This window comes from Bos indicus, chromosome 16, assembly GCF_029378745.1.
Source record: "Bos indicus isolate NIAB-ARS_2022 breed Sahiwal x Tharparkar chromosome 16, NIAB-ARS_B.indTharparkar_mat_pri_1.0, whole genome shotgun sequence".
Classification (NCBI taxonomy): domain Eukaryota; kingdom Metazoa; phylum Chordata; class Mammalia; order Artiodactyla; family Bovidae; genus Bos; species Bos indicus.
In genome coordinates, this window is record NC_091775.1 from 27,073,535 (window position 1) to 27,087,278 (window position 13,744).

Sequence of the window (13,744 nt, forward strand, 5' to 3'; positions counted from 1 at the left end):
TTGCTGCACGCTGGCTTTCTCTAGTGGCGAGCAGGGGCTACTCTCTGGCCACGGTGTGTGGGCTTCTCACTGCAGTGACTTCTCTCGTTGCAGAGCACAGGCTCTAGGCTGTGTGGGCTTCAGAAGCTGTGGTGCATGGGCTTAGGAGCTCCATGGCATGTGAGATCCTCCCAGACCAGGGATCAGACACGTGTCCTCTGCACTGCCAGGCAGATTCTTAGCCACTGGACCACCTGGGAAGTCCTATCCTACTTTTAATGATTAAGTATTTGAAGTACATGAATCAATCAACTTACCACATTCAAAATACATTTAGTGACTGCAAACATGCTTGAGGGAATTTTAGAGGGCAATGAAAATGTTCTCAAATTGGATCAAACTGATAGATGCACAATATTACAGATTTATCAAGTCATTGAACTGTACACTTACAATGAGGGAATTTTAGGACATGAAAATTACTATAGAAATCTAAGAGTCTTAACTGGTAATACTTGGTTAAAGAAAATTTTGGCTAATGAAAAGGTACAAAGATAAAAAGCAAAAAACCAAAACGGGACATCACACCAGTATTTAATACCATTTCGGAAGTAACATTAACTTTCTCACGTGGAATATTTTGCCATATATCAACACACTTTCAATATTCACAGGTTTTCTTACACTAACGATAAAAGGTCTTTATTGCACCCACTTAACCATTTAAAAATTTTTTTTAATTGTGAATTTAACACATATTCAGAAAAGCAAATAAAATGAGTGCACAGCTTAATGAAAAGTTGGAAAGCAAGCATCTATGTAACCACCACTGAGGTCAAAACATAAAGCATGACCTCAGGAGCTCCCTTCTCTCCCCATCAAATGCTCTTTTGAATTCCTCCTCACCACCCTTTACAATCACTACTAAAAAGCATCCCTGTATAATTATGTTTTGCCTGCTTTTGAACTTTAGATTTATCAAACTGCTGTCAGTAGCTGTAATTTGTTCAGTTTTATAACTGTATAGTATATAGGTTGTATAAACATACCACAGTTTTTGTATCCATTCTTCTGTTGATATGCATTTGAGATGCTTCAAGTTTTTGGAAACTGTTAACAATGCTGCTGCTATAAACATTCTTGGACACATAAGCACACATTTCCAAAGGGAGGAATTACTGAGTCACATGGTGTAGTACCTCCATGTCTGCTATGTAATTACAAACTATTTTCCAAAATGAGTATGCCAATTTCTACTCAGAGTACAATTCCCATTGTCCCACATCCTCACTAATGCTTGGAGTTGTCAGATTCTTCTTTTTAGCCAATTCAGGTGTGGAGAAACACCAATTTAGGGTTTTTTTTTACATTTTTTAACTGGAGTACAATTGCTTTACAATGTTGTGTTGGTTTCTGCCGAACAAGAACATGAATCAGCCATAATTATATATTTATCCTCTCCTTTCTGAGCCTCCCATGGCCCCACCCCGGGTTATCACAGAGCAGCAGACTTGGCTCCCTGTGCAATACAGCAGATTCCTACCAGCTATCTATTTTACACATGACAGTAGATACATATATGTCAATGTTACTTTCTCAATTTGTCCCCAAACTAGTTTTAAGTATATTTTTCCAATGATTAATAAGGTTGAGCACCTTTTCATTTAAAAATAAGCATTTGGATTTCCCTTTTTCTGAAGTGTCTGTTCAATTATTTTCCCCACTTTACTATCAAAATACTTACCTTTCTCTTACTGATTTGTAGGCGTTCTCTAATATTCTGATATAAGCATTTTGTTGGATATTTTAATTTACATAATTTTTCAGTGGCTTCCCTTAAGGAAAAAAAACCTTTATATTCAACGGTAATATGTTCAGGAAAGATAGATATTACCAGCGTCCTAGGAGCCTGATCTGTGCCCCCAACACACACCCAGATCACTCTTTCTCCCAAAGAGACAACAGCTAGTCTCGACTTTTAACACCAATATTGGTCCTGCGTGTTTAGAATGCCTTTTCTGTTTATTCTAAATGCTAATGTACTCAAATCTCTCAGCCTCTAAATTCATTTATAGTCAGTGCTTTCTATGTCCTATTCAAGAAATCTTTCCCCACTCCAAGGTCATGAAGGTATTCTTATAAGAATGTTTTGCCATTCACATTTAATTACATAATCCAGGTAGAATTAATTTTTTACTATGGCATGTGGTAGGAGCCCAATCTCACTCATTTCACATCGACACTCAATTGTCCCAGCACTGCTTATTTCATAGACTGTCATCTTACCCAAGGATCTGCATTGACAATAAGTGGGTCTGTTTCCAGGCTCCCCATTCTTTCACTGGACTGTTATCTTCGCATCACTACCACAAGTGTCTTGATAACTATAATTTTACAAAAGTCTCAACATTTGAATTCTCCCACCTTGACATTATTCTTCAAGTCTTAACTACTTTCAGCCCTTTGCATGTCCATGTAAATTATAACAAGAGCTGTCAAATTCTTAAAAAAAAAAAAAGCAAACAACAAAAACACTGTTAGGACTGTGGTGAAGTTCAGCTCAATTTTAGAAACAGTCCCATCTTTACAAATTGCTTCTTCCAACCCATGAACTGGAATATATCTCTCCACTGATTTAAGACTTCTTAATTTCTCTCAATAAATTTCTACTGTTTTCTTCAAATGGGTTTTATACTTCTTTTGTTGGATTTATTAAACTATGTTGTTATTTTCTGATACTATTATAAATGTCAAAATATTTCATTTTCTAATTTACAAACAATAAATGCTAGAGAAGGTGTGGAGGAAAGGGAAGCCTCTAGCACTGTTGATGGGAATGTAAACTGATACAGCCACTATACAGAAAAGTATGGAGATTACTTAAAAAATCAGAAATAGAGCTATTATATGACCCAACTATCCCACTACTGGGCATATATCCTAAGAAAATCGTAACTAAAAGAGACACATGTACCCCAGTGTCCCCTGCAGCACTATTTACAACAGCTAGGACATGGAAGCAACCTAGATGTCCACTGACAGATAAATGGATAAAGAAGTTGTGGTACATATATACAAAAGAATATTACTCAGCCACAAAAAGAACGCATTTGAGTCAGTTGTAATGAGGTGGATGAACCTAGAGACTATTATACAGAGTGAAGTAAGTCAGAAAGAAAAATAAATATTGTATATTAATGCATAAATATGGAATCTAGAAAGATGGTACTGATGAAGCTATTTGCAGGGCAGCAATGGAGACACAGAGAGAGAGAACAGACTTACGGACACAGTGGGGAAGGAGAGGGTGGGGCAAATGGATAGAGTAGCAGGGAAACATATACATTACCATATGTAAAAGAGCCAGTGGAAATTTCCTGTATGATGCAGAGCTCAACTCCTGGGCTCTGTGACAACCTAGAAGGTTGGGATGGGGTGAGAGATGGGAGGAGGTTCAAGAGGGAGGAAACGTATGTGTACCTATGACAGATTCATGTTGATGTATGGCAGAAACCAACACAATACTGTAAAGCAATTATCCTCCAATTAAAAATAAATTTAAAATATATCTCATTTTCTAAGCAACTGTTGCTTGCTTATAGAGATAAAATCCTTTTTTTGGTACGTAATTTTCAAAAATCAAGCTATGATTGACATACAATATATCAGTTTCAGGTACACAATGTAATGATTTGCTACTTGTATATTGTAAAATGATCACAGTAAGTGTACAGAATCTGTTCTTATGTACAGATTTCACATCCAGGAACTCTGTTATTATTTCTCTGATATACTTTGTTACTATTTCTATTGATCTATCTATGCAAAAGGTGGTTTTGTATGTTCTACATATATATTCATAAAACCTACAAATAATTTTTATCTATATTTCTGTTTTTGGTCCTAGTGCACTGGCTAAGACTTCTAGAATGTTGATGGAAAGAGGATATAGTAAACACGTTTTGTTCTTGATCTAAAAAGGAATGCTAAAGGACGATTTTGGCTCAAAGCATCCTTTAGAAAACATCCAGTGAAGTGTTCTGTTTTTAGCCTGCTAGAATTTTTAAAAATCAAGAAGAGACTTAAAGGAATTTTTAAAATAACTTTTATTTATTAATATTTTTAATTTTGGCTGTGCTGGGTCTTCACTGCTGTGCAGGCTACTCTCCAGTTGTGGCGCGAGGGCTTCTCACTGTGGTGGCTTCTCGTTTTGGAGCACAGGCTCTAGAGTATGCGGGCTCCAGCAGTTGTGGTTCCCAGGCTCTAGACAACAGGCTCAATAGTTGTGACACATGGGCACGTGGGATCCTCCTGGGCCATGGACTGAACCCATCTCTCCTGTACCGGCAGGCAGATTCTTTACCACTGAGCCACCAGGAAGTCCAAGAAGAGATTTATTCAGAAAATTATGAGATATTCCTCCTTATTCTGCCAATGTGAATTGCCTTGATATACTTTACTTATATAACAACATATTCTGAAAAATCATCAGTTCATGGAGATTTTCCTAACTATTATCTATAGTATACGATAGTGTTACTCAGCCAACCTACATATGGCAGTTAGTTGGTTCTAGTACTTTATTATTACAGATTATACAGAAATAAACAACCTGGTACATATGCAGTTTTCTTCATATTACTGGAGGTATATCTTGAGAATAAATTTCTGAAGTGAGATTGCTGGACCTGAGAATAAATGTGTATTTCTGTTGTTACTGTTAAATCATCCTGAACTCCCCTTCAAAGGGACTGTATTATTTTGTACTTCCACCAGCAGTGGATGAAAATCTGTCATCCTCAGAGTTAAAGTAGTTCTAGAGTATCTCTTCCCATGTTTAAGAACTGTTTGTACATCTTTGTATGTCTGTATGTGTGTGTACTGTCTACTCATGTTTTTTGCTCAGACTTTAAATATGCCTGTGGTCTTTGTTGATGCAACTCAAACTTTTTACTTCTATTATTAAGGATGTTAGGCCCTTGTCTTTTTTACTTTGATTATGGGGTTTTTTTTTTCTTTCTTTTTTTGACAGTGAAAAGTGGTTTCTTATCCAATATCCAAAGTCAATGACAGATTTTCTTTCTTTGAGACTGTTTCTCCCAGTTCAGTTCAGTTGTTCAGTTGTGTCTGACACTTTGAGACCCTATAGACTGCAGCATGCCATCACCAACTCCCAGAGCTTGTTCAAACTCATGTCCATCAAGTTGGTGATGCCATCCAAACATCTCATCCTCTGTCGTCCCCTTCTCCTCCTGCCTTCAATCTTTCCCAGCATCACGGTCTTTTCCAATAAGTCAGTTCTTCGCATCAGGTGGCCAAAGTACTGGAGCTGCAGCTTCAGTCCTTCCAACTGAATATTCAGGAGTGAGTTCCTGTAGGATGGACTGGTTTGATCTCCTTGCAGTCCAAGGGACTCTCAAGAGTCTTCTCCAAAACCACAGTTCAAAAGCATCAATTCTTCCACACTCAGCTTTCTTTATGGTCCAACTCTCACATCCATACATGACTAAGGGAAAAACCATAGCTTTGACTATACGGACCTTTGTTGGCAAAGCAATGTCTCTGCTTTTTAATATGCTATCTAGGTTTGTCATAGATTTTCTTCCAAGGAGCCAAGTGTCGTTTAATTTTACGGCTGCAGCCACCATGTTTTTCCTAACTGAACATTAAAACTAGTTTTACTTTTGGATGAATTAGTTTCATAATCTATAATCATCTAGCTCTTTTAGTTGAAGTGAGTCAATGGGATGACATTTCTTTCCTTGTTACCAGCAAACTCTTCTGCCTCAGACCACATTAAAATCTAACTGGTAAATATATTTCTAACAATGCAATACAAAGGCAGTGATTTCAAGCTGAAAGACTATCTGCAAGTTGACTATAATTGAAGACTACAAATGATATAGAACGGTAACTATTCAAGCTATTTCATGACAGTTTCCAAGATGCTCTCTCCCTGTATCACTAACTACTACACACTCTGAGTCTCAGTTCCAGCTCGATTACCTGTGCTGAAATCCCTTAGCCTTTTTTTGTTCATCCATAATTTTTAAGAAAAAATTCTTAAAGAGATGGGATACCCAGATCACCTTACCTGTCTCCTGAGAAACCTGTATGTGGGTCAAGAAGCAACATTTAGAACCAGACATGGAACAGCTGTCTGGTTTAGAATTGGGAAAGGAGTGTGACAAGGCTGCTGTATATTGTCACCCTGCTTATTTAACTTATCTGCAAAGTACATCATGCAAAATGCTAGGCTAGATGAAACACAAGGTGGAATGAAGACTGCCGGGAGAAATAGCAATAACTTCAGATATGCAGCTAACACCACCATTATGGCAGAAGGTGAAAAGGAACTGGGGAGTCTCTTGATGAAAGTGAAAGAGGAGAGTGAAAAAGCTGGCTTAAAAATCAACATTCAAAAAAACGAAGATCATGGCAAGCAGTCCCATCACTTCATGGCAAATAGATGGGGCAACAATGGAAACAGTGTTTCCAACAATGGAAACTTTATTTTCCTGAGATCCAAAATCACTGTGGATGGTGACTGTAGCTATGAAATTAAAAGGCACTTGCTCCTTGGAAGAAAGAACAAACTCTATGACAAACCTAGAGAGTATATTAAAAAGCAGAGGTGTCACTTGGCTGACAAAGGTCTATATAGTCAAAGCTATGGTTTTCCCAGTAGTCATGTAGATACGGGAGGTGGACCATAAAGAAGGCTGTGCTGAAGAATTGATGCTTTTTAATTACAGTGCTGGAGAAGACTCTTGAGAGTCTCTTGGACTTCAAGAAGATCAAACCAGTCAATCCTAAAGGAAATTAACCCTGAGTATTCATTGGAAGGACTGATGATGAAACTGAAGCTCTAATACGTTGTCCACCTGATGTGAAGAGCCAACTCACTGGAAAAGACCCTGATGCTGGGAAAGACTGAAGGCAAGAGAATAAGAGGGCAGCAGAGGATGAGATGGTTAGATAGCATCATCAACTCAATGGACATGAATCTGAGCAAACTCCAGAAGAAACTGGAGGACAAAAGAGCCTGGCATGCTGCAGTTCACGGGGTCACAGTCAGACATGACTGAGCGACTCAACAACAACAACATCTCTAACCATAGTTATGTACTGTCGGCTTTGTCTTATTGACTGCATATTAAGCAACTTGAAAGACAAATCTGGATAATGGTATTGAATTGTGTGGTATTGGTAATATACAGATCTTTTAAAAATGAATTTTGAATTTCACAGCTCTAAAGGTTATATTATGTTCTAGTAGACAAATGGCTAGACAATATATATAATACATATATATACAGATGCACTGTCTTACATGACAGGTGCGTGAAAGAAGATAAAATAATAGTATAATACCACACCAGCTATAGCTCCTGGGTTACATGAGAAAGGTAGCATGTTTGTGTACCAAAAGTAAAACCATATGATAATTAGACATCAAAGCACTACGTTAAAAGATGTCTAAATGTAAAACTGAAATATTCAACTATATAAAGTAATATGAGAAAAAGTAATTACACTCATAAAACGAAGACTATAATCAGGATAAGAAATGACCATACACGATCTGGTATAAACTAAGCTTTTCCAACTAGAACTAACTAATTTGCTCTTAGTTCTAGGAAAAGGATCAAAAATAACAAATGCTCTTCTATGTGAAAGTGCTGCATAAATAACAAATATTCAACACTTACAGAACACTTACTATGTGCCAGGCACTGTTCTAATTCTTTGTATGTATCAACTAATTTAATCCACCTAAGAACTCTGACATAGGTGTTAATGTCAGTCCCATTTACTTAGAAGTGAAACTGAGATCCAGAAAAGTTAAGTAACCTGTTCTCTATTACACAGTAGTCTGGTCCTAGAGTACATGTTTTTAACCACCTTGTCTCATTTGCCATTTTTGTAATTTAATTGTCCATAAAGCCAATAAAGGCTAAAAAAAGAGGGGCTTTCCTGGTACTCAACAGGCAAAGAATCCCCCTGCAATGCAGGAGACCTCGGTTCAACTCCTGGGTCAGGAAGATCCCCTGGAGAAGGGATAGACAACCCACTCCAGTATTATTGGGTTTCCCTGGTAGTTCAGATTGTAAAGAATTCACCTTCAATGCAGAAGACCTGGGTTTGATCCCTGGGTTGGGAAGATCCCCTAGAGGAGGGCATGGCAACCCACTCCAGTATTCTTGCCTGGAGAATCTCCGCCTGAGGGCTACAGTCCATGGGGTCGCAGAGAGTCAGACATGAGCAACTAAGCACATCACAGCCTAAAAAGGTACTGCGGGATAGTCTCTACCTTAAGGTCGTTAACGTAAGCTCTTTGCCACGTACATGTTTACAGGCTCTGAGGATTAGCATATGCACATCTTTGGGGGGCCATTACTTCCACCTCACTTTTCAATACAGAAAACTCTGTGCTACAGCTAACTGTCCAAAGCAGGATTTCTCAACCAGGGTTCTGGAGAATGCTAGGGAAGTGCTGGTGCTGTGGCTTGGCAGCTCCATCAAAGATAGTGATCAAGGGTAAGCACCATCTAAACTTTGTGCGCTTAGCAACACAGGTTCACTGTGATGGTCGGAGACTGGGCCATCCCTACTGCAACTTTATTCCAGGTCTCTGAGCCTCATATGGTGGTGGGCAGTAAGATCATGTTCTTTCGGCTGGATCTATTTTTAGCTTTTTATGCGAGACAGGGGCAGCCTTTGGCAGCTGGTAAGCTCCACTCTGCAAGGAGGAAGGCAGCCTGATGATGTCAGTGTCTTCTGATTGGCCCCAACCCCCACCTGGAGCAAACGTGTCCTACTGCTTTCAAAGAAAAGTAGAGGGAATTATTTGATTCAGTGTGGCTTCTGAAGAAGAGCTATGAGTTAGAAGAACAGGATCCAAGCTGAAGCCTACAGATAATTCTGGCAAGGTAACAAGAGTGAATCATAAGCTCCAGGGCCATTTTATTGTGCTAGAGCCCCAAAGCCCATCTCGGTGATGAAAGCTATTTATCAGTAGTCTGTATCTGGACTGGTATTCCAGTTGTCCTACTCCACTGTGCATCAACTGTGGAAAATAATTTATGAATGCAGCTATGCTGGTGGTTTAGTCGCTAAGCCATGTCTGGCTCTTTGCGACCCAATGGACTGTAGCCTGCCAGGCTCCTCTGTCCGTGGGATTCTCCAGGCAAGAATACTGAAGTGGGTTGCCATGCCCTCCTCCAGGGGATCTTTCTGACCCAGGGATCTAACCCACATCTCTTATGTCTCCTGAGTTGGCAAGTGGATTCTTTACCACTAGCACCACCTGGGAAGCCCAAGATTCAGGGTAAGAAATTAAAAATGCTCTACTTTTTACATTTCTTCAATTATAAGCTGACATTGATGACATTTCATGTGATCCTGAAGGTTTTGTGATAAACATAACTTCTCTATTGAGTCTCCAGGTTTAGTCAATCAATGTCATGTAGCATTTGTGAGTTCTATAAAAGGTGGTGAAAGTCAAGAAAACTCCTGCTGCAAAGGCCCCAAACAAGTCAAGGTCAAATGGATTCAATGTCCAGTCTTTATCTCTGTCTCTGAAGAACTTTTCTGAGGTGTCCATTAACAGTTGGCCCCCCTCCTGTAGAAGGAGAACACCCTGACATGTCACAACTCATGGCTTTCTTCACAGAGAGATGTTGCTGTCAAAACTGTTGCAGATGAAATATAAAGTAGTTGTGGCTGCTGCTAAGTCGCTTCAGTCGTGTCCGATTCTGTGCGACCCCAGAGACAGCAGCCCACCAGGCTCCTCTGTCCCTGGGATTCTCCAGGCAAGAATACTAGAGTGGGTTGCCATTTCCTTCTCCAATGCATGAAAGTGAAAAGTGAAAGTGAAGTCGCTAAGTCATGCCCGACTCTTAGCGACCCCATGGACTGCAGCCTACCAGGCTCCTCTGTCCATGGGATTTTCCAGGCAAGAGTACTGGAGTGGGGTGCCATTATCACAAAAATAGCCAAGTTTATTAAACAAAGAGAAATTGTACTCCAGAATTAACAAACAAAAAATGGGTGAAAATGTCTGATCTAACAGCTCTCGGCTGACTGTATTATAGCCTCTATATGGAGGTGGGGGGGGTGGCAGTGTGCCAGGCATCAAATCCCCAGACTGCTGGTGCAATGTCCAGCAATGGGTACCATCTCCCGCCTGCAGCTGGCATCAGGAGAAGTGGAGCAGCAGCTGTGGCCCCTCATTCCATACCTACAACTGCTCTGTCCCAAGGGAAAATGATAACACTGCAGATCCTGGCATGAGAAGGAGCTCCTCACATGGAGTGGTTCTCTGTGAGGGGCCAAGACACTCTGGACAAGAAAGATTATGGAGAACCAGACTAGGAATAGACTGCCTGCCCAGGGACCAGGAGTCTGTGTGGTTAACTCCACAGAAGAAAGCAAAGGTTACAAGGAAACTGAAGTCAGTGAACTCCATAAGACCCTGTCCTCATATGATTTTTCCTTCTGGCCTAAAACAGAAAATGGCATGATGGTCTTTGCTCCAAAAAAGTAGTACATCATCACCCAGACAAGAATCCTAAAGAGGCGATGCCTTTTTAGAAAATTACTGAGGATTACATCTTTTGAAAAACATGGTGATTTCAATGTGCTTATTGAGTTCATTTTACTTGCTTGACATTTTATGTCATATTGTACAGATGTTCCCACAGGCATCGGTTCTACAGTGAGAGGTGAATTGGTCCTTATTTTGCCTTGGTGATCTGGAAATTAAATATCACTAGCAAAAAGTAGATTAAATGTTTATCCACACTTAGAGCAGAGTTCAATCAAGTGTTCAAAATGTAGACTGAGCAATATCATATATTTATGTGATAACACATTTAATCTTAGTTTTCTTTGCTTTAGATTTATCATACTTGTAACTAAACTCACATATCTAGTACTATTGACAGATTCTCTGTCATCCAATTTTTTAAGTGCACATTTCTTCATGCTGCTAAAGTGTAATTTTTAAAAGGACATGCTGCTGCTGCTGCTGCTAAGTCGCTTCAGTCGTGTCCAACTCTGTGCGACCCCATAGACGGCAGCCCACTAGGCTCCTCTGTCCCTGGGATTCTCCAGGCAAGAACACTGGAGTGGGTTGCCATTTCCCTCTACAATGCATGAAAGTGAAAAGTGAAAGTGAAGTCGCTCAGTTGTGCCTGACTCTTAGCGACCCCATGGACTAGGCCTACCGGCTCCTCCGTCCATGGGATTTTCTAGGCAAGAGTACTGGAGTACAGTGCCATTGCCTTCTCCATAAAAGGACATATATGATAATATTTTGCATTTAGGTAGCATTTTTTCTTTCAAGAAAAATTATTTAGTTATTTGAGGATAATCTTAAACAATTTAAGGTAACAATATTGATCAAACTGGCCACAATATTTGGTAGATAGGTAACACATTAAATGTGTCTTCAAATTCTGGCTATAGATAATCTTTACAACTGATATTGGATATAGATAAAAAAGCTATGGAGCCACTTATTTGTTTTGAAATGCTGAATTTAGTATAGAGGCAGAAATTGTGGTAAAATATTAAAATACATACACAATTTCTTTTAGCTAGTAATTTATTGTTTAGCAGTTGAGGAACATAGGTTCCTTTAAGCTTTCAAGGAAAACAGTTTGGGGTTTCCCTGTTGGCTCAATGGATAGGAATCTGCCTGCCAATGCAGGGGATACAGGTTCAATCCTTGATCCACGAAGATCCCACATGCTGTGAAGCAACTAAGCCCCGCACCGCAGCTACTGAGCCTGTGCTCCAGAGCCCGGGAGCTGCAACTGCTGAACCCAGGTGCCCAGAGCCTGTGCTCGACAACAAGAGAAGCCATTGCAACAAGAAGTCTGCACACTGCATCTAGCGAGTAGCCCTCACTCTCCGGAACTAGAGAACAGCCTACCATGCACAGCCAAAAATAGATAATTTACAGAAAAAAAGAAAGAAAAGAGAAAGAGTTTGAAAACCCATATAAGATGCTTGTTCATTTTTAAAACTGTTTTAAAATTTTGGGGAAAAAAATCCTTAATGGCCATTATCATTCAAATAATAAATTAAAATCATACCTGCTTGAAGTTGTTCACATACATTAAGAGTATATCAACTGTCACTATACCTAATTTTGGAAAAAAAATTATTTAATAAACACACGAAATCTGGAAGGAGCCAGTGGGCATGTGTTTCATGTTAGAAATGCTAGTTTAAACAGGGCAATCCATCATTCCCTACAGGAAGCAATGAAGAGTTCCTCACAGGTGTCTGAGTCAAAAGGCTGAACTGCAGAGTACTTTTAAGAAAGAGTAAGCTAGATGTTGCTGGGTGCTTTGAAGGTGAAGGCTGCAAAATGTAATCTACTTAACAGACATCTCATATGACTTAGTCTCTGCAAAACTCTAAAGAAAACCCTTTAATTTCAAGTGACAGGATTCTTGCATTTAAAAGAAAAAAAAAGCCGTAGAAGGAAATCTTGAAATGTTTCCGAACCTGCTTAAGCTTGAAAGTGAGAAAAAATATTAATATCAGTAAGTCTCAAACCTTATTAAAAACTAGCCTGGAGAAAGAAAGAACAAAATCAAAGAGTATTTTCTTTTGCTTTATATACAAGGGCTTCTCAGATGGTGCTGGTGGTAAAGAACCCACCTGACAATGTAGGAGACAGAAGAGACATGGGTTCAATCCCTCGGTCTGAATATCCCCTAGAGGAGGGCATGGCAACCCCCTCCAGTATTCTTGCCTGGAGAATCCCACGGACAGAGGAGCCTGGCGGGCTACAGTCCATGGGGCTGCACAGAGTCGGATACGACTGAACAGACTTAGCACACACATAAACAAATAAATGCCTGGGTAAGGAATGCTTTCTCTGATTCTTCTCTCCAGTTTGAGAACTTGAGACTCTGGGAGAAGATAAAGAACTTTGTAAGCTCTGACCTAAGCATACTCTTAAGATGATATTCACCGCTGTGCCCCGAGGCATGCTCTGGATTTCTATGAAAGAAGGATGCCTGATATCCACAAGAAAGCAATGAACAGTTTGCTGCAATTTGCAACTTCTTATACTTGTGAGCAAGAAAAACCTCATTTCAGCTAAAAATGAAATCCATGTTTGCTTCTCTCAAGTTCAACTCAGAACTGAGTATTTGTACAGCAAAAACCATGCACAGGTTTCACAATGAAGAGGTAAATTTCCTTATTCTCAGCTTCAAAAATAAACATGTTTTATGCACGATTAAGTCTAAGAGCTAAAGAAACTAACACATTTGTGAAAATTTTGAAACTAAGCCTATATTTGAGTTTAATCATGTCATTCAGTAAGAAAGTGTTTGTTTTTTTAAATCTTGAAAATTTTGTCTTCGTCTATTCATATTTCTTGGGCTTATGATTTTAATAGCTTTATATTCATACTGGCAAATTTTCAGGCCAATAAACAGGTTGTACATTTACATCCTTGATTTAAAATCTACCAAGCCTACCTTTCAAACATAAAGGAAATCAGTCCTGAATATTCACTGGAAGGACTGATGCTGAAGCTGAAATTCCAATACTTTGGCCACCTGATGTGAAGAACTGAATCACTGGAAAAGACCCTGATGCTGGGAAAGATTGAAGGCGGGAGGAGAAGGGGATGACAGAGTATGAGACAGTTGGATGGCATCACCAACTTGATGGACATGAGTTTGAGCAAGCTCCGGGAGTTGGTGATGGACAGGGAAGCCTGGCGTGCTGCCAT

The 13,744-nt window shown here is 39.5% G+C and overlaps 1 protein-coding gene across 1 annotated transcript in view; it reads right to left on the reverse strand.

Annotated features, from left to right (window-relative positions):
- AIDA (axin interactor, dorsalization associated) overlaps positions 1–13,744 on the reverse strand; it is a 47,763-nt gene that overhangs the window by 7,039 nt on the left and 26,980 nt on the right. The gene's annotated exons all lie outside the window — the stretch shown is intronic.